We start from the raw sequence: 20,967 nt of genomic DNA on the forward strand, positions 1-20,967 counted from the left end.
CAGAGAAACAGAGCGGCAGAGCGTGCGGAACTGTCAGCCAATAGGAAAGCGCGCAGGATTTAGGCTCCATGCGCCATTTTACCGCGTCCACAGCCATCCGGTAAGATGGTCCCTTTGCTTTGTCTCCGCTGACCGGAGTTCTTTCACTTTTCCTGGTTGCCATCGAACATTTTGAAATTTTAGCGAGTCGGACCAGCTGTAGCAATTGCAATACGTGTTTCTCTCCATTACGAAATGACGATAGCTGAACGCAGGTACGTTGAATTTTTACATTGCTTGCTATGCTAACCTTATCTAGCGTCACTGGGCCATATATGTGAAGCTGTGCTAGTTGGCTAGCTAATCGGTGCGCATCCGGTTACATTTGTATATTTCAATTGTAATTCGACATGTGCATTTGCACGCCCTGGCACGTTTGGCAAAAATAACAGGCGAATCAAAAATATAGTAGTGTCCAATCACAATTGTGCGCTTGCTGTGTTAGCTAGGTGTTTATTTTGCTACTTTTTTTGGTAGTGCCAGGTTGCATTGGCTTGTGCCACGGGCTGGTCAAATGGAGACAAGAGGCCTGTACGTGCATGCCAGTACATCGAACTCCCCCCCCCCCCCCCCCCCCGGCCGCGTAGTGTGCATGAAAATACGGTTTTTGGAACAGCGTGAGAAGTTGAGCCTTGATGGCTGTCCCCTGTACCTGCTAATGTTTGTGAGCCTAAACTTGGCTCGCACTAGTTCCTGTGTTGTCAAAACACGAAGGCGCCAAAAGATGAAGTGCAAAAGGGCACAACAGTGCGGTGCTTCTTTGCGAGGGGTTTGTCTTATTCGGATGGCAGAATATGGGATGATGTCAGACTGTGATTTTTGTTGGCAGAAAGCTCAACTTGCAGCCATCTAATCGATACATGGCGTTGATGTGAAATGACGATATAAACTGTTGTCTTCCCAAACTGTTACTCATAAACATAGATTATCTGGCCAGCAGTAAATGTACAGCTGGAACCAAATAATATAAATGTAATGTTTGTTAACCACCTGCTGATCTCCAGATCTTATGGTGTTTTGAAACACAAGGTTCGGTCAGATCGGCACACAGAAATGATCACACAGACTGCATTTTGCTAGAATAAAAAGGCGTATATTTATTCCCCACAAAAGCAGTTACATCAAACACAAGTGGTTGCAGCGCATTTTTCTCTCTTACCGTGACGCCTTTAAGGTGGAGAGCCAACACCTTCAGCAGAGTGCGCCTGTCAACCGGCTGGGCGTTCGTACGTTAACCCGCAGCAGACTCTGTTGAAGCATGGTTCTACTCCCTCTTTTCTAGTGTGTCCGCGAAGGGAGGGTGAGTGGCCAACTCAACCTCCCTGGCGCACATAATTTCTTTAATCAACAGGCATCTGAAAGTTATTTCTCTCTTACAAAGACATAATAAAAGCAGTTCTTCACTCCCAGTTCAGAATGATCCCAGCATGCTTCACTCCCAGTTCAGAATGATCCCAGCATGCTTCACTCCCAGTCGTTAGTGGCTACAAAAACAAAGTCGTGCTATCAGTGTAATAATAACAAGTACATCCAGCTCTTCGCTCCCAGTTCAGACTGACCCCAGAGTGCTAAAACAAAATTAAATAACAAATACATTCTCAGGGTTACGTTAAGACAGGTGCAAAACAGCACAATAACATTTATTATACATTCCACTCTTGGTGTTTTGCACCAGTCAATTTATGTAACCACCAACAGATTCAGGTAAGGCTGGGCTCCAGCCTATTCCAACGATTATGTCCTGCCATAGCATTTCCCACATTTCTTCCAGTGATTCACAAACAAAATTTTGAGTAATATAGTCGTGATTATACCTGTCCCAAACAATATACTCATATACAAAACCCGATGTTGTGGGGTCTAATGTAACATTATATTGGTTTACTCCAAAAGGATCATGAATTAACAGTGTCAATTTCATCGCATTCGTTGAAATATTACCCATTCCACCTCTCGCCTTAAACGTATAACATAGATACATGTAAAAGTGTTACAAAAAGTCATCACACATATTGCTATAATTAATAGTATCAAAGGTGGCACTAAGGTACTCCTGGCAGTGACAGACATCCCTGAAAAGATATCCCACCAATGATGTGCTGATGCTTGCTGTACTAATTTTGCCACATGTTTTACCCGGTCACTAGCTATCAATGTAGACACCATGAGACTGGAGATGTTGGACGTATGTGACTCTATTAATTGCTGAATTTCCGTAGATTGTTCCAATGCGCATTTGAAACGCTCCAGGGAAAGACTCCATGGGGAATGCAATACATCCCATTGTACCGAAGTCAGCCGACTTGATACAGAATAATTAGTCAAACGATACGTCCGGTCTCCCCAATGCCATAAGTGCACATTGTTCAGGCAGCCAGTAAACGGAACCGAAGGTACTTGTGAATTATTTTTCATTGTTGCAACACACAGAGCATGTGGGCCGATCTGCCACAACATTTCTCTTGGTGTTTCCCTAGTCCAGTCACAAAGTACAACCTCTGAGTCGGTTAGACATGGATTGGCATATCCCGTTTGCAGCACACAGGCCATACCTTTATCTGTTTTGTCACACATTTTGGTATCAAAAGTCATATTAGTTTTTGGTTCTAACCACTCTCCATCCATATGCAAGAACCAATAACCATTAGCCGTTATCACAGGTAACACTTGATATTTACAAACAACCTTTGGTTGTGTCACATTGTACTGGGTCCAATACCCAGTACATACTGTTTCATTACATTGTGTATATTCTGGATGTAGCTTTAACCATAAGGTGTTGCTAATGTTCCAAATCCTTCTCCAATCATGATAGTTCCCTGTAGTAACTATTCGCTGAAATCTTTCCCTTTGAGCCTCTGCATGAATGGTTTGTAATGTACATGCTGTCCAATTTCCCATATGCAAAATATTTTTAAATGCATCATAAGTTTCATTCCATAATTTCAATTGCCATTGAAAACTTTTTTGCCATAAATTAGCATTTTGTAATTGCCCCACCAATGCGGTTGGTAACCACTCTCCAACCTGATGGAGCGCTTGAGACGAATATTGTCCAGTATTAGATAGCATTGTTCTAGTTACCTTATTATCAACTGTGTTTGATACTCCCAGGACAGTCCCTGTTCCTCCTAATAGAGTATCATACCATGCCCTTCGACGTCTTCTACATACTGGAATATTTGGAAAGGTAATTTGCCAATATACTTTTGTCTTCACAGTTGCTTGTGCCAAATAGGTGCAGGTATCAATTAAAGGTGCAACCTGGGTTTGTGTTACCTTAGCCTCTTTTGGTAGTACCCAAATTGGGTATCCCCAACGTGTTCTGTTTATCATAGCAGTACAATTAGTTATCCATATTGATGATTCTGCAGTAATATTCCAATGTGTTCCATTTGGTGAGGGGTTACAGTTCTTGGTGGTATCATTCTGCACACACATATGTATTAGAGATGACACTGTCAAGTGACACCCTTTTTCTACCATAAGTACAGTGTATTTCCCTTTAAGACATTGTCTACATTGGTAAATTGGACATTTACTAGTTAGGTTTCCAAATGGACATTTCGTATTGTGGGCACAAGTAAAATTGTCCTGTTGACTTGTTTTAGTGAGATTTCTCCAGACGAGCTCCACTCGTGGTTGGACTTCTCTCACTTGATGTCCTTCCGTCATTCCCCAGCAACAGGGGACCATGGCACCACCTACAAGGAGGAGTATGACCCAGCAGCCGACACCTCCAATCCCGGGGCTTCCACTGGTTGCCATGGCGACGTACACCTCCTGTGGTCCTCGATCGCCCGATCAGCAACTCCCACCAGGACATTGAGTCTGATCAACAGAAGAAAGACTATTCATAGAATAACAATGATTAGTCCTCTCTTACATAACACTTTGATATAGGCACATTTACCCATTTTTCTTCACCCTGATAGAGTATACTAACAGTTGCATCATTCCCTTGAGCTATAGTTTCTGCCGTCTTAGGCGGTCCGTTAGGTTGTTTCACCCAAACTTTGGCACCTGCTTGATCTGAGGAACCAAAACCTTGTGTTCCTCGTGTAGTTATTACTACGGGTTTTGGTATCTCCTGTACCAACCCCATTTCACAGGGTTTAATTATTAATTGAGCAATTTTATCCCCTTTATTCAATATCAGGGGTTGTTCTCCAAACAATCTACAAACCACTCCAATTTCTCCTTGGTAATCTGCATCTATCACCCCGGCCTGAATAGTCAGCCCTTTAAGTGATAGACCACTGCGTGGCAGGACATGCCCATATGTGCCCTTCGGACACTGTAGGCCTAGTCCTGTTTTTACCGCTTGAATTTGGTCAGGTATCAATGTAACAGTTGCCAATGTTCTCAAATCCAGTCCTGCTGAGCCTGGAGTTGCTCTGACAGGTAGTTCCGCTTGTGGATCAATTTTCCACATTTTGATGCTTTCTGTAGTATGCTCTATCATTTCTCCTGAAATCATTCTTATCAAGGGTGTGGATCCCGACCCTAAAGGTCGATTGTTCAGCTGATCCACAGCAGTAGTCAAGTCCTGTTTCCAATGTCGCATAGTGCGATCTTTTGACAGCTTCCGTAGGGTCTCTTTAAGAAGCCCGTTCATTCGCTCTATTAACCCCGCCGCTTGCGGGTAATAGGGAATATGATAAATCCATTCAACATGATGTTCTTTGGCCCACTCTTTCACTTTATTTCCTGTAAAGTGAGTGCCATTATCAGTTTGAATCTGTACTGGCAAACCATAATACTGCTGTATTATTTTCAAACACTTAAGTGTGGCCATTTGATTTGCAAATTTACATGGATGCACTACCAAGACCCCAGAAAATGTATCTACAGCAGTGCATGCATGTCTACATCCCTTAGACATGGGCAGTGGTCCAATAAAATCTAACTGCCAAATTTGACCAGGACTTTTTCCACGATTTAACTGCCCATGCAAATGTTGAGGTACACCCTTCCGGTGGTGTTGACATTGTTCACACTCAGTGATTGCTGTTTTCACATCATCCAATTTTAGATCAATACCTCGATCTCTGGCCCAATTTAGGGTACCTTGAATTCCCCAATGTCCTGCTTTGATATGAGCCCATCTAGCCAATCCTGGGCTGGATTGTCTTAATTCAATCATTACTCTTACTAATTGATCTGCAGCTTTATTATATAAAGCTTCTGAGTCTTGTCCATTAGTGTGTGCATCTACATGCATCACAGTAATAGGAATTGTTTTAGCCTTTTCCCAAATGTCTTCCCACAGTTCTCTTCCCCAAACTTCTTTAGAATGTATTTTCCAATTAGTGGCATGCCATGTAGGCATCCAGGTAAGTAGTCCTTGGGTCACTGACCATGAGTCTGTATAAATATGGAGGCCCTGTGGTCCTCCCTGCATGACCACCATATGCACGGCCTTCAACTCCGCCCACTGACTGCTTTTTCCTTCTCCTAATTCTTCCAGAGACTGACCTAATTGTGGATTAAAAGCTCCTGCTTTCCATCGCCTTTTTCCTGCTTGATATTGACAGGAACCATCAGTGAACCATGCTCGACTTTTCTCATCATCTGACAAATCATCCCACCTTTTTCCTGCTTTAACAGGAGATTCCTCCAATGGTTGAACTTCAAAAGGTTCCTCATCTTCCTCAGGAGCATCAGCTACTTGTTCATGCAGCAATGACACCCCTTTTTCACCTGGTTTTACACGCTCTGACACATACCATTTCCATTTTATCACACTAGCCTCCTGAGCTGTCCCTATTCGGTGAGTGGTGGGATTACTCATCACCCATGAGAGAATAGGTATCTGTGTCCTCATCATTACTTCATGTCCCACCGTTTGTGATTCAGTTTCAATCAACGCCCAATAGCATGCTAAAAGCTGTTTTTCAAAAGGTGTATAACGCATACCTGCGTCCGGGAGTTTTCTCGACCAGAATCCTAAAGGTTTTCGTATCCTGTTTTGTTTTTGCCATAAGCTCCAATTAGCATAATCATTTAGAGCAGACACTTGAAGTTCTACTGGTCCTGATTGCATTTTTCCTAAGGACACAGCCTGCTGTATGGCTTCCTTTGCCATATCAAATGAGCATTGTTGTTCCTCTCCCCATACAAACTCCTCTTTCTTTCTAGTGCATCGATATAAAGGCTGTAAAATCTGTCCCAAATGTGGAATATGATGTCTCCAAAATCCAAATAAACCAATATATCGTTGTGCATCTGTCTTACTGTGAGGTACTGGAAAGTTAGCTATTTTCTCTTTAGCTTTTTGTGTGATTTCCCTCTCTCCTTTATTCCAAACTATTCCTAAGAATTTCACTGTTTGAGCTGGTCCCTGAATCTTTGCTGGATTAATTTCCCAGCCAAATGATTTCATATGAGTCACTAATTTCGGTAGATATTCCACTACTTCTGCTTCTGTATCTCCTTGAAGCATAATGTCATCAATGTAATGTGAGATCATTCTCATTGGAACCTGGAACTGTTCCAAATGCTCCGCCACCACTCTATGACAAATAGTGGGACTGTGTAAATATCCTTGTGGCAATCTTGTGAATGTATATTGCCGTCCTTCCCACGTAAATGCAAACTGTTCCATCCTATCCTCTGGGATTGGTATGGTAAAGAATGCATTGGCCAAATCTATAACAGCATACCACGTACCACTATGATGTTGCACTCGTTCAATTATACTCACAGCATCAGGTACAGCTGAAGTCAAAGCTGGTGTATGTTTATTTAGACCTCTAAAGTCTACAGTCATTCTCCATGTACCATCCGATTTACGGACTGGCTACAATGGATTATTCCATTTTGTTGTCACTGGTTTCAAAACTCCTGCCTCCAAGTAGTCTTTTATGGTTGCAGTAATTTCTGCTTGTCCTCCAGGAATACGATATTGTTTCTGATTAATCACACATGTAGCTTCTGGAATGGGAAAAGGTTTCATTTTTACTTTTCCCACCAGAATCATTCTTACGTTTGCTATCCCAAATTGAAATTTACCCTGTTCTAAATGCAAAGTCATTCCAGCTAAAATATCCATGCCAATTATCCATTCATTAATTTTAGTCACTATTACAGTGTACACTTTAATTGGCATATTTCCAATTTTAAGCGGTATCGATATATTTTTTCCATACACCAATTGTCCACCTAACCCAGTTAAAGGAACCACCGGTCCCTTCATTTTCTCTGGATTACCGTGAATTAGTGAGGCCTTGGCTCCTGTGTCCACTAAAGCCGAGGTGACTTGAACTGATTTTTTCCAAAATATTTCCAATCGCACATGAGGTCTGATATCACTTGTGAACCATTGTTTTAATTCTCGGCGGGCCACAAGAGTTTGACCATCATCCTAATCTTCCTCGCAAGGGTCAAAGCTCCAAGAACGCCTTTCTTTATTTTTCCCCTTCTTTTTGTCTTTCTTTCCTTTCCGGACTGCAGCTATTTGCACCAGATCATCATCAGAGTCCTCCTCCTCCTCCTCCTGTAGGGGAGGGGCACTAGGTTTCACTCCTTTCTTTTCTCCCTGCACAATTTCTTTCAACAATGAGGCCAATTCAAACATATCAGGGCGCATCCCTGACACACAATTTATTTTCAGCCCCTTTTGTTTACATTTCTCGGCCAAAACTGAAGTTGGAAGCCCATCAATCTCCTCAGCCGAAACTCCCGCTCGTAACAGTGCTTTCCACATGTCATTTCTACTACTCCCTCCAGGCTGACCACGAGGTCGAGGAGGTCCATCGCTCTTGTATTGTTTGGGTCGAGCCCCCTCCTGATTACGACTTACATCTGTCCAGTCTCCCAACGTTGCCAATTCCAAAAGACGAGTCCTAATAGCGATAAATGTCAATTCTGCTGCTCCCAACAGTATTGTCAATACCGCAGCCCGATAATGGGGCGGCGCATCACGTATTATAGCATCCCGTATGATTTTGGGTACTTCTCCATCATGTATGTTAACATTAGCTGCTCGGGAAACTGACTCCCGAGTACACAATCTGGTTAGCCGATTAACAGCGTCCTTTAATGTCACCCACTGCCCTTTAATTTCAGGCCAATCATGAAAGTTGGGGAACACCCCCTGAGCTGCTACCGCGTACATATCAACCAACGGGAATGCATCTACTTCCCCCATTCCTCTCCCTACAGCTCGAAACTCCGCATTTACTCGACTGTCTGCACTTAAACCTGAAAATCTGTTGTAATCTCCATTATCCAATGTCACTGCGTCACCTCCCTCCTCTGCCAGGCGATTAAGCCAGGCATCCAGTGGCTCCCCAGATTTCTGTCTCAATTTACTTGTAATATGAGAAATCTCATCTTGTGAATAATCTTCTGTTACATTTGTTAATCTGGGAGCGGGTTGAGGTTGCGGTATGGGTCCCTGAATGGGCTGCCCATCTGCTCCCAGTCTAACATGTCCGTGATTGTCCATTAAAGGACCTAATACAGGTGGCACCACCTGTTGTTCTTGTCGTCGTCGCATGATTGGCTGTATCTGCAAATTTTCTAATGAGGGATAAAGCGGACCAGGTGGTGGGTCAGGTCTTATGCCCCCATCATACCACCCGCCTTCATTTTCTCCCTCATCCCCCCAAATATCACCATCCCAGCAATCAGGATCCCAATCCTGGGGTATCCCGGCTACATATGAACATACCTGTTTGGTATTTACATTACGTGGCTGCTTATTTCTCCTAGCTCTGGTAGCTTTTGATATATATGTCACTGATTTTCCTAACAACTGTTTAGCAGTTGTTAGATGATCCTCCAATTCTTTAACCTGAATTTCCAATTGCTTTACTTGTTGCTCCAATTTTGTCACTTTTTGTGACTTAACACATTCTGATGAGCGGACTGTATCTAAAGTTAAAACCCGCTCTTTCCAGGCTTCTGCACAAATCCACATCATTTCATGAATACCTCCCAATGGAGCTTTCTCTTTAACCTCCACCCGTTTTAACATTTCACATAAAACTGGCGGAGTCGCGGTGGGAATCGCTCCAGTCCACGGCCCAGGGCGTCCCCCACGTCGCCGTAGAAGCTGGCCTATTTCCTTAAAAGTGATCCCATCCCACCCCGGGACCACTTCTTCCTGCTGAGATGCCACCTCCGCATCTCTCTTTCCCAATCTAAAGCAAGACATTTCTGTGTGTAGTCTGAACGTAACCTTATCCTGCCGACAACGCCAAAAATGTTTTGAAACACAAGGTTCGGTCAGATCGGCACACAGAAATGATCACACAGACTGCGTTTTGCTAGAATAAATATACGCCTTTTTATTCTAGCAAAATGCAGTCTGTGTGATCATTTATATTTATTCTAGCAAAACGCAGTCTGTGTGATCATTTCTGTGTGCCGATCTGACCGAACCTTGTGTTTCAAAACATATGGTTTGTTTGCTTTCCCCTAAATGTAAAAAAGAAAACATTGCTTGCAGCTTTTACTGGTAACTGTACGAATAGACCCTTTTTATCGCACTCAGGAGGGCTATAATTCTGTGTAATAAATGTTAACTATATTTACTGAGGTACTGTTGTAATTTAAGATGTTGCTATTGATGCGGTACTGTACCCAAACTGAATTTCTATTAGGACAGTGCTCATTATTTACACTACCTAACATCATAATGCATGCACAACCTGAGAGCTAACGTTTGATCTTGAAAGTCATCAGTTGCCTCCTGTACAGCTTTGATTGATGCCATGATGCCCCTCTGGATTATGTGCCAATCATGGTGGATTCTTACTGTACTGTGAAAAAGGGAATATATAGCCACTTTTTATAAACTTGTTGGCAGTGACCACTCACTCCTACCTTGCTACCCTGACCCTAACCTATAATTCAACCAATACCTCTGCAAATGTGGGGCATTATTTTCAATCCTGTGTGTTTGAGATGAGAGAGATTTTAAATGATTCAGATATGTGATTGGAATATTCACAGTATTTAGAGGAATTGGAGAAAGATGCCCCTATATTTACTAGGGATGGGTATTGATAAGATTTTATCTATCAGTGCCATTATTGATTCTGCTTATCGACCCGATTCCTTATCAATTCCCTTATTGATACCTCTTGTGAATTTTCTGTGTACTAAAAGTAGGCTTTACGGGTTTTCTATGTCAACATTTTATTCATTCTCACAACAAGACAGAAGTCCCAGTTAGTGACTTTAATCTGCACAAAAGTGACTCACGATTGACATATTCAGGGGTGAAAGTGGTGAAAAACAAAAAAAGCTGAAATCCAAAATTACCCCTCAACACCACATGCATGAAAATTTTTGAATTCTAGAAGCTCTGAAATGCAGTCTGAGGCTATTCCAGACAATAAATTGCAGTGAGTGCAGCATTTGTTTTTGTGAGGGAAAAAACCCAACTTTCCTTATTCAAATTCATTCCAGAAGTATTCTGCTGTTTTTTTAATTTCCTTTATATAGCGCCAAATCACAACAGAGTTGCCTCAGGTCGCTTCACACAGGTAAGGTCTAACCTTACCAACCCGCAGAGCAACAGTGGTAAGGAAAAACTCCCTCTGAGGAAGAAACCTCAAGCAGACGAGACTCAAAGGGGCAACCCTCTGCTTGGGCCATGCTACAAACATAAATTACAGAAATAATTCACAGAACAATTCACTGACAAATATACAAGAATTGCTGTTGGTGCACAGGACAGGAGGGTCGCCAACAACAAACACAACTTCCATCTCTGGATGGAGCTGCACCTTAAACAGAAAAAACAGAATCGGGCATCAGAAAGACAAAAAATACTGTATAATTTCAGCATTAATCAACAAGAAAAACAGAAGAAATACTAAGGTGATCGCCGGCCGCTAGTCCTAAGCTTCACTAAAAGACCCAGAATTTAGGTGAAGTTGAGGCCACGGCCCGCATTCATTAACATGAATTAAAAGAGTAAAAAGCGTAAAACAAAACTGTACCAGTATGCTAGCCATATGAAAGGGAAAATAAGTGCGTCTTAAGTCAAGACTTGAAAGTTTCCACAGAATCTGATTGTTTTATTGACGCAGGGAGATCATTCCACAGAACAGGGGCACGATAAGAGAAAGCTCTGTGACCCGCAGACTTCTTATTCACCCTAGGGACACAAAGTAGTCCTGCACCCTGAGAACGTAAAGCCCGGGTCGGTACGTAAGGTTTAATTAGGTCAGCTAGGTAGGGAGGTGCCAGTCCATGAATAATTTTATAGGTTAGCAGCAGAACCTTAAAATCTGATCTCACTGGGACAGGAAGCCAGTGAAGAGACGCCAAAATGGGTGTAATGTGGTCAAACTTTCTGCTTTGTGTCAAAAGTCTAGCTGCAGCATTCTGAACCAATTGGAGACCCCTAATGCTAGACTGCGGTAAACCAGCAAATAGAACATTGCAGTAGTCCAATCTAGAAGAGATGAATGCATGGATCAGGGTCTCAGCATCAGCCATAGACAGGATGGGACGAATCTTAACTATATTTCACAGGTGGAAGAAAGCAGTCCTAGTAATATTTCTAATATGGAGACCAAAGGACAACGAAGGATCAAAAATTACCCCAAGGTTCCTCACTTTGTCATTGTGATGTATGACACAAGAGCCGAGGCTGAGCATTAACTGGTCAAATTGATGCCGATGTCTCACTGGACCAAGAACCATCATTTCAGTCTTTTCAGAGTTTAAAAGTAGGGAGTTTCTAGATCTCCAACTTCTCACTGCTGCAAGGCAATCTTCTAAGGATTTTATGTGAACGAGATTACCAGCAGTTATCGGCATATATAACTGAGTATCATCTGCATAGCAGTAAAAGGTAGTCCCAAAACGCCGCAATATGTGCCCAAGGGGTGCTATATAAAGGGAGAAAAGCAGGGGGCCTAAGATAGACTTTCATGTCACTAAGGTTAGAGGTAGTGTTACTGTACAAAACACAGTGAGAACGACTGGTCAAGTATGACGTCAGCCATGCAAGGGCACTCCCAGTAATCCCAAATTGATTTTCCAGCCTATCAAGTAGAATATGATGATTCACTGTATCGAATGCAGCACTGAGATCTAACAGCAACAGAACTGTAGTGGTGTCTGAATCCATTGTAAGCAGAAGATCATTCACCACTTTAGTGAGAGCCGTCTCTGTGAAATGATATTTTTTAAAAGCAGACTGTAGCGGCTCAAAGAGATTATTCTCAGTAAGATAGTCTACAAGCTGCCGTGACACCACTTTTTCCAGAATTTTAGAGCAAAATGCCGTTACTAGGATGCAGCAGTTTTCTATCTTGAAAGGAAGTTCTGGAGGAAATCACTGAAGTAATTAGGGCTGAAACGATTACTCGAATAACTCGAATAATTTGATTACAAAAAATTAGGGCTGAAACGATTACTCGAATAATTCAATTACAAAAAATGATCGAGGCAAATTCTGTGCCTCGAAGCTTTGTTTAAACTTTGTAGTACATATGCCAGGCCCGTGTGTGGCACTCCGTCTGCAGAAAAAAAAACAAGACTGGAGCATAACAGCTAATCAAATTAGCAACGATAGCTACCGCTTTCCAACGTGCTTTTTTTGGGCAACACACATTTCACAAACACGTTAACTTAAATAAAATAATAATTTAAACTGACTGCGAGGCTGTATGTTCAACCTCCAGCTGAAATGCATCTGCTGAATTGCAGAGAAAGAGGGATAAAAAAAATCACGCCGGGACCCAGTCCATCAACCTTTATAAAAAACAAAAAACAAAACTTAAAAATGGTTACATTTTTCAAGTTGGAGAAAACAAAACAGAAAGCCACATCCCATTGCCATTTCAGCAAAATGCCAACGCTTTGGCGCAGTGACGTTGTTCCATTGCTTACGGAGAGCCCTGGACTATTGATGTTGTTTAAAAATGCAAAAGTACTTTTTATCTGATTACTCGATTAATCGACAGAATACTCAATTACTAAAATCATCGATAGCTGCAGCCCTAGAAGTCTTTCTTCTTTGTCTTTCGGCTGTTCCCGTTAGGGGTCGCCACAGCAGATCAATCATTTCCATCTCACCCTGTCCTCTGTATCTTCCTCTGTCACACCAACCACCTGCATGTCCTCTCTCAGCACATCCATGAACCTCCTCTTTGGTCTCCCTCTTCTCCTGCCTGGTGGCTCCATCCTCAGCATCCTTCTCCCTATATACCCTGGCTCCCTCCTCTGCACATGTCCAAACCATCTCAATCTCACCTCTCTGACTTTGTCTCCAAACCGTCCCACCTGAGCTGTCCCTCTGATATGTTCATTCCTAATCTTGTCCATTCTTGTCACTCCCAAAGAGAATCTCAACATCTTCAGCTCTGCCACCTCCAGCTCTGCCTCCTGTCTTTTTGTTAGTGCCACTGTCTCTAAACCATACAACATAGCTGGTCTCACTGCTGTTTTGTAAACTTTCCCCTTCACTCTTGCTGATGTTCTTCGGTCACAACTCAAATCACTCCTGCTACCTTTCTCCACCCACTCTACCCTGCCTGCACTCTCTTCTTCACCTCTCTACCACACTCTCCATTACTTTGAACAGTTGACCCCAAATATTTAAGCTCATCTACTTTCACCACTTCTACTCCTTGTAACTGCACTATTCCACTGGGCTCCCTCTCATTCACACACATGTACTCAGTCTTGCTTCTACTGACTTTAATTCCCCTTCTCTCCAAAGCATATCTCCACTTCTCCAGACTAGACTCAACTTGCTCTCTACTCTCACTACAGATCACAGTGTCATCTGCAAACATCATAGTCCATGGGGACTCCTGTCTGATCTCATCTGTCAACCTGTCCATCACCACTGCAAACAAGAAAGGACTCAGAGCTGATCCTTGGTATAATCCCACCTCCACATTGAATGAGTCTGTCATTCTGACTGCGCATCTCACCGCTGTCACACTATTCTTGTACATGTCCTGCACTACCCTAACATACTTCTCTGCCACTCCAGACTTCCTCATACAATGCCACAACTCTTCTCTTGGCACTCTGTCATAAGCTTTTTCTAAGTCCACAAACACACAATGTAACTCTTTCTGTCCTCTGTACTTTTACAACAGTATTCTCAGAGCACACATTGCATCTGTAGTGCTCTTTCTCGGCATGAAACCATATTGCTGCTCACAGATCCTCACCTGTTTTCTAAGCCTAGCTTCTACTACTCTTTCCCATAACTTCATGTTGTGGCTGATCAGCTTTATGCCTCTGTAGTTACTGCAGCTCTGCACATCACCCTTGTTCTTAAAAATAGGAACCAGTACACTTCGTCTCCACTTCTCAGGCATCCTCTCACTTTCCAAGATTTTATTAAACAATCTGGTTAGAAACTCTACTGCCATCTCTCCTAGACATTTCCATGCCTCCATTGGAATGTCTTCTGGACCAACTGCCTTTCCACTCTTCATCCTCTTCATAGCAGCCCTCACTTCTTCCTTGCTAATCTCTTTTACTTCCTGATTTACTCTCACCACATCATCCAGCCTTTTCTCTCGCTCATTTTCTTTATTCAGCAACTCTTCGAAATATTCCCTCCACCTTCCCAGCACACACTCCTCACTTGTCAGCACATTACCATGTGCATCTTTTACCACCCTAGCCTGCTGCACATCCTTTCCAGCTCTGTCCCTTTGTCTGGCCAATCGGTACAAGTCCTTTTCTCCTTCCTTACTATTCAACTTCTTGTACAGCTCGCAATATGCCTTTTCCTTTGCTTTTGCCACTTCTCTTCTCGCCTTACGCCGCATCTCCTTGTACTCCTGTCTGCTTTCTTCATCTCTCCGACTATCCCAAAACGTTTTGGCCAACCTCTTTCTCCTTATGCTTTCCTGGACCTCTTCATTCCACCACCAAGTCTCCTTGTCTTCCTTCCACTGTCCAGATGTCATACCCAGTACTGCCCTAGCTGTCTCCCTCACCACATCTGCAGTACTCTTCCAGTTGTCCAAAATTGCTTCCCCTCCAACTAGTGCTTCTCTCACCTGCTCGCTAAATTTCACACAATAGTCTTCCTCCTTCAGCTTCCACCATCTGATCCTTTGTTGAGCTCTCACTCTCTTCTTCTTCTTTACCTCTAAAGTCATCCTACAAACAACCATCCTATGCTGTCTAGTGACACTCTCTCCTGCTACCACCTTACAGTCTGTGATTTCTTTTAGCTTGCATCTCCTATAAAGAATGTAGTCCACCTGTGTGCACCTTCCTCCACTCTCCTATCCTTGATACCATATCTACCCATTACTTCCTCATCACCTCTGTTCCCTTCACCAACATGCCCATTAAAGTCTGCTCCTATCACCACTCTTTCATGCTTGGGCACACTCTCCACCACCTCATCTAACACACTCCAGAAATCTTCTTTCTCCTTCATCTCACAACCTCCCTGTGGGGCATATGCACTAATGATATTCATCATCACCCCTTCAATTTCCAACTTCACACTCATCACCCTGTCAGACACTCGCTTAACCTCCAATACACTTTTAACATACTCTTCCTTTAAAATGACCCCAACACCATTTCTCTTCCTGTCCTCACCATGGTACAACAACTTGTACCCACCGCCGATGCTCCTGCTCTTACTTCCCTTCCACTTGGTCTCTTGCACACACAATATGTCTACCTTTCTCCTCTCCATCATATCAGCCAGCTCTCTCCCTTTACCAGTCATACTACCAACATTCAAAGCCCCCACTCTCATTTCCACCCTTCTAGTTTTCTTCTTCTCCCGCTGTTTGTGGCAATGTTTCCGCCCTAGAAGTAATTAACAAATTGAAAATATGGTTTGACCGAAACAAATTGTCATTATACTTAAATAAAACAGGGATGAAGTGGAGGTGTAAGAGTCACTAGGTGTTCACAGGAAACACTTATTTATTTATGTTTATTGTTAGTTGGCTTTATTTTTTTCTGTTTTGTTTATCAGGTTCTTTTTGTCTCTTTCTCTAAAATTGTATTGTATTAGTTATTATTGCTATTATTGTTGTTGATGCTATTGTTATTAATATATAAATACACATAAATTAAAAAAATACAATTTGTAATGCATTTGGCTCTTTTACGACAACACTGCTGAGCCATTAATTATTAGACAGAAAAGAAATGCACACAAACATGCTGAGATGTGAACAACTTAAAGCTGGCATGCCCAACCAGTCGAGGTTGATCGCGGGCTAAGTTCCAGTCAATCGCATGGAAAAAAAAAAAACTGTCCTTGGACTTGAGAGGATTTAGTGCTGCTATAATAGACTGATGCAGCAGGTGGCAGCAATGCACCATGAAGGATGCCGGCTACCGTTAAACGCCAGAGTAGAACAGCTCTTCTTCTATGGTGGATAACAAAAATTGTAATTTTCATCTTGTATTATTTTTTCATTTATTTGAATCGCAAATCCATCTGTCTTATCTGCAATGTAAATGTGGCTTTACTGAAGAAAGGATATTTGGAATGGCATTTCAGACGATTCACAAGAAAGGCAATGGTAACTTCTAATGCTAACCTGGCTAAATCCCCTCTGCTTGCTTGAAAAGTCCAGGAATTGAAAAGTCGGTGAGTAGCACAATGATTCATGGTCCATAAATATGAAGAGTGATAAATGTGGCGAACAAGATTGTAGTGTTCTGTTCCGGCCAGGAGTCTGAGGACACATTTATTCTGTTCGCAGCTCGAGGAGACACACATCTGCTGCACATAGACGTTAGCTGGCTCAGCAGAGGTATGGTGGCTGCTGTATCACGTTACTAGGTTGAGGTTATTTAACGTGGGTAACCAACGAAAGTCTCAATGAAGGACTTATTTCCAGAAGGGCCCACGGCACGTGTATCTCACTCCTCCCCAGCACTGATGTTAAGGGTACCAGTCGGGAGCGTGGCTGTGATCGGGAAGCGAACCCGAGTCGCTGGCGTCCCCAACGTACAAGCTGTTACGTCACCACCTCCCGAGCCATATACAACCCCTGGCAAAAATTATGTAATCACCAGCCTCGGAGGATGTTCATTCAGTTGTTTAATTTTGTAGAAAAAAAGCAGATCACAGACATGACATAAAACTGAAGTCATTTCAAATGGTAACTTTCTGGCTTTAAGAAACACTATAAGAAATCAGGAAAAAAAATTGTGGCAGTCAGTAACGGTTACTTTTTTAGACCAAGCAGAGGGAAAAAAATATGGAATCACTCAATTCTGAGGAAAAAATTATGGAATCATGAAAAACAAAACAATGCTCCAACACATCACTAGTATTTTGTTGCACCACCTCTGGCTTTTATAACAGCTTGCAGTCTCTGAGGCATGGACTTAATGAGTGACAAACAGTACTCTTCATCAATCTGGCTCCAACTTTCTCTGATTGCTGTTGCCAGATCAGCTTTGCAGGTTGGAGCCTTGTCATGGACCATTTTCTTCAACTTCCACCAAAGATTTTCAATTGGATTAAGATCCGGACTATTTGCAGGCCATGACATTGACCCTATGTGTCTTTTTGCAAGGAATTTTTGTCACAGTTTTTGCTCTATGGCAAGATGCATTATCATCTTGAAAAATGATTTCATCATCCCCAAACATCCTTTCAATTGATGGGATAAGAAAAGTGTCCAAAATATCAATGTAGACTTGTGCATTTATTGATGATATAATGACAGCCATCTCCCCAGTGTCTTTACCTGACATGCAGCCCCATATCATCAATGACTGTGGAAATTTACATGTTCTCTTCAGGCAGTCATCTTTATAAATCTCATTGGAACGGCACCAAACAAAAGTTACAGCATCATCACCTTGCCCAATGCAGATTCGAGATTCATCACTGAATATGACTTTCATCCAGTCTTCCACAGTCCACGATTGCTTTTCCTTAGCCCATTGTAACCTTGTTTTTTTCTGTTTAGGGGTTAATGATGGCTTTCGTTTAGCTTTTCTGTATGTAAATCCCATTTCCTTTTGGCGGTTTCTTACATTTCAGTCACAGACGTTGACTTCTGTTTCCTCCCATTCGTTCTTCATTTGTTTTGTTGTGTATTTTCGATTTTTGAGACATATTGCTTTAAGTTTTCTGTCTTGACGCTTTGATGTCTTCCTTGGTCTACCAGTATGTTTGCCTTTAACAACCTTCCCAAGTTGTTTGTATTTGGTCCAGAGTTTAACACACAGCTGACTGTGAACAACCAACATCTTTTGCAACATTGCATAATGATTTACCCTCTTTAAAGAGTTTGCTAATCCTCTCCTTTGTTTCAGTTGACATCTCTCATGTTGGAGCCATGATTCATGTCAGTCCACTTGGTGCAACAGCTCTCCAAGGTGTGATCACTCCTTTTTAGATGCAGACTAAGGAGCAGATCTGATTTGATGCAGGTGTTAGTTTTGGGGATGAAAATTTAGAGGGTGATTCCATAATTTATTCCTCAGAATCGAGTGAGTCCATATATTTTTTTTTTTTTTCCCTCTGCTTGGTCTAAAAAAGTAACTGTTACTGACTGCCACAATTTTTTTCCTGATTTCTTATAGTGTTTGTTAAAGCCAGAAAGTTGCCATTTGAAATGACTTTAGTTTTGTGTCATGTCTGTGATCTGCTTTTTTTTCTACAAAATTAAACAACTGAATGAACATCCTCTGAGGCCGGTGATTCCATATTTTTTGCCAGGGGTTGTATATTGATTTATAACACATAACTGTCAAAAGGGGTAATAAATATAAGTGTAAAGATTATTGAATATATCATCAGAGCAGTAAATTGATCAGGCCGCGTGAATACCGTGCGGAACGCTGCTGCTGCGTTCATGTACCGTCGGAAATTACAGCTTGTTTGCTTGGATTTTTTTTTGTGGGTGGGGGGCTGCTTCACTGGGTTCAGGCACCTTATATATGCCAGAAATAATCTTTTGTGTGGATACAATGATTTTTTTTTTTTTAACCAAAAATAAAACAAAAAACACGCACCTGCCACAAGCAACTGCTGAGTTTGAAATAACAAAAAAGTCCTGTAATTTCCAACTTTAGTTGAACGCAGCAGTGTTCTGTACGATGTTCGCATGGACTGATCAATTTAAGATAAGATAAACTTTATTGATCTCACAGAGGAGAAATTCACGTTACATCAGCTCTTAAAGTAGACCTGAAGAAATAGCTGATATGTATTTGTAAGACCCTTATGAATGAGGTAAAGTAAATCTGCAAGCCCAAATTTGTAATTCAGCGGAGAAATCTTCATTTAAATATGACAAATTTGCAGCTAAAATTTGGCCCTCAGCGAAAACTGTTTGTACATCTGGGTCATTGCAGTGACGTCCGGCAGAAGACGGAGCGCTCCCGCCTTCAGTCCGATCCCGCATTGAAATTGATTTTATCTGTTAGTAATGTTACTGTTACACACGTCCTGGTTTCAGCATCCAAAAGTAAGCTGCAATGAATGTGAGATACAGCTCTGCATGCTTAGATCAGCGGTGACATCGACAGCGGGCGACGTTCTTCCCCGATGCCTCGCTCTCTGCCTCCGCTGCGCTTACTGAGTCTGCGTGCTCGGTAAACGCTGAAGCGGGCCACTCGCATCGCTCCCGTGTCTGCTGTACAGCCGGCACCACGTCCCTGTCTACTGAATGGACGTGCAGCCAACTTGGCAAAAGTCCAGAGACTACGCTCGCTGCTTTGATGCGGAGCGGCCGGTGACACCTGTTGCTGCAAGGACAGACTTTCCGCAGCGCCGCACGTCTCGGTAATCGGAGCCGCAGAGCTCCATGGCCGCTGAGAGAGGTTTATATCTTTTTAATGACTTGGGATTCTTTGCGGGTCCCCCCTCCGTACCCCGCAACGGTAACACCGGAGGCGAAAGACAGTAGATTTTCAATGCGACACCACTCAATAAACGGACGTATGAAAAAGTCCCCCAAAATAATTTTCAAGCACAAATAAAAGAAATGTGTACTCACCAAACGTGCCGCAAGACAATATGAAGTTTTTAAAAAGTAGATCCTTCCGTATAAAACAAGAAAAAGGTGCAGATGCAAACTGACGTAAATCCACAAATTACAGTTGGCGCGTGCAATGCATGCTGGGATAGGGTCTTTTCCCTGACGTCCCGGCAGCGTCCCGGATGTGATGACAGTTTTGCGGAGGGCTAAATTTTAGCTGTAAATTTGTCATTTTTAAATGAAGATTTCTCCGTTGAATGACAGATCTGGGCTTGCAGATTCACTTTACTATATTCAGAAGGATCTTATGTGTAAATATGTCATTTTTTGGTCCAAAGATCTGCCTGCATTTATTTCAATGCAGGTCTACTTTAAGAAAACACACAAGGTGGGTGCTAGTAGAGGAAAATGTTCATCAAACAGCGTGTGCAAGATAAGCAATGATAATAATACTTGTAACAGTACAAAACATAAGAAATGAGGTAGAAATTGAATATGTATGTATATACGAGGTCTGTTAGAAAAGTATCGGGCCTTTTTTTTTTTTTTTTTTGCAAAAAGCTGATGGATTTGAATCACGTGTGCTTGCATGAGCAAACCTTGAACCTTCGTGCGCATGCGTCAATTTTTTCACGCCTGTCAATTGCGTCATTTGCTGGTAAGCAGCCTTTGTGTGAGCACGTGTGTAGTGTTCTCGTTGAATTTTCATTGCAAGTAAAAAGACGGGACGACTGGAGCAGCGTACTGCATCAAATTTTGCCAGAAACTGTGCGACAGCCAGGTGCTAACCATTCGGAAGATTCGGACAGCTTTCAGTGACTTTTCAGTCATGTGACTATCCGAGAAATTGTGGAATAGGTGAGCATGTCACAGCATGTCCTGTGAAACTTCAACACAGAGGTGCTTTTGCTCTACCGTCAGCAGCTTTGGTATGAATTTCACCGCCACTCTTTTCATGGCCAAATCTTCTGTCACAGTGGAATGTGCCAAAAAGGTGCTGATGTCC

The 20,967-nt window shown here is 42.4% G+C and overlaps 1 protein-coding gene across 1 annotated transcript in view; it reads left to right on the forward strand.

Annotated features, from left to right (window-relative positions):
* Positions 1–87: 87 nt before the first annotated feature.
* atrx (ATRX chromatin remodeler) overlaps positions 88–20,967 on the forward strand; it is a 124,401-nt gene continuing 103,521 nt past the window's right edge. Inside the window, exon 1 of the mRNA XM_034181272.1 lies at positions 88–254. The gene's annotated coding sequence lies outside the window, so the exon portion shown is untranslated. The remainder of the gene's footprint in view (positions 255–20,967) is intronic.

The sequence above is a fragment of the Thalassophryne amazonica genome, chromosome 11 (genome assembly GCF_902500255.1).
Source record: "Thalassophryne amazonica chromosome 11, fThaAma1.1, whole genome shotgun sequence".
NCBI classification, from domain to species: Eukaryota; Metazoa; Chordata; class Actinopteri; order Batrachoidiformes; family Batrachoididae; genus Thalassophryne; species Thalassophryne amazonica.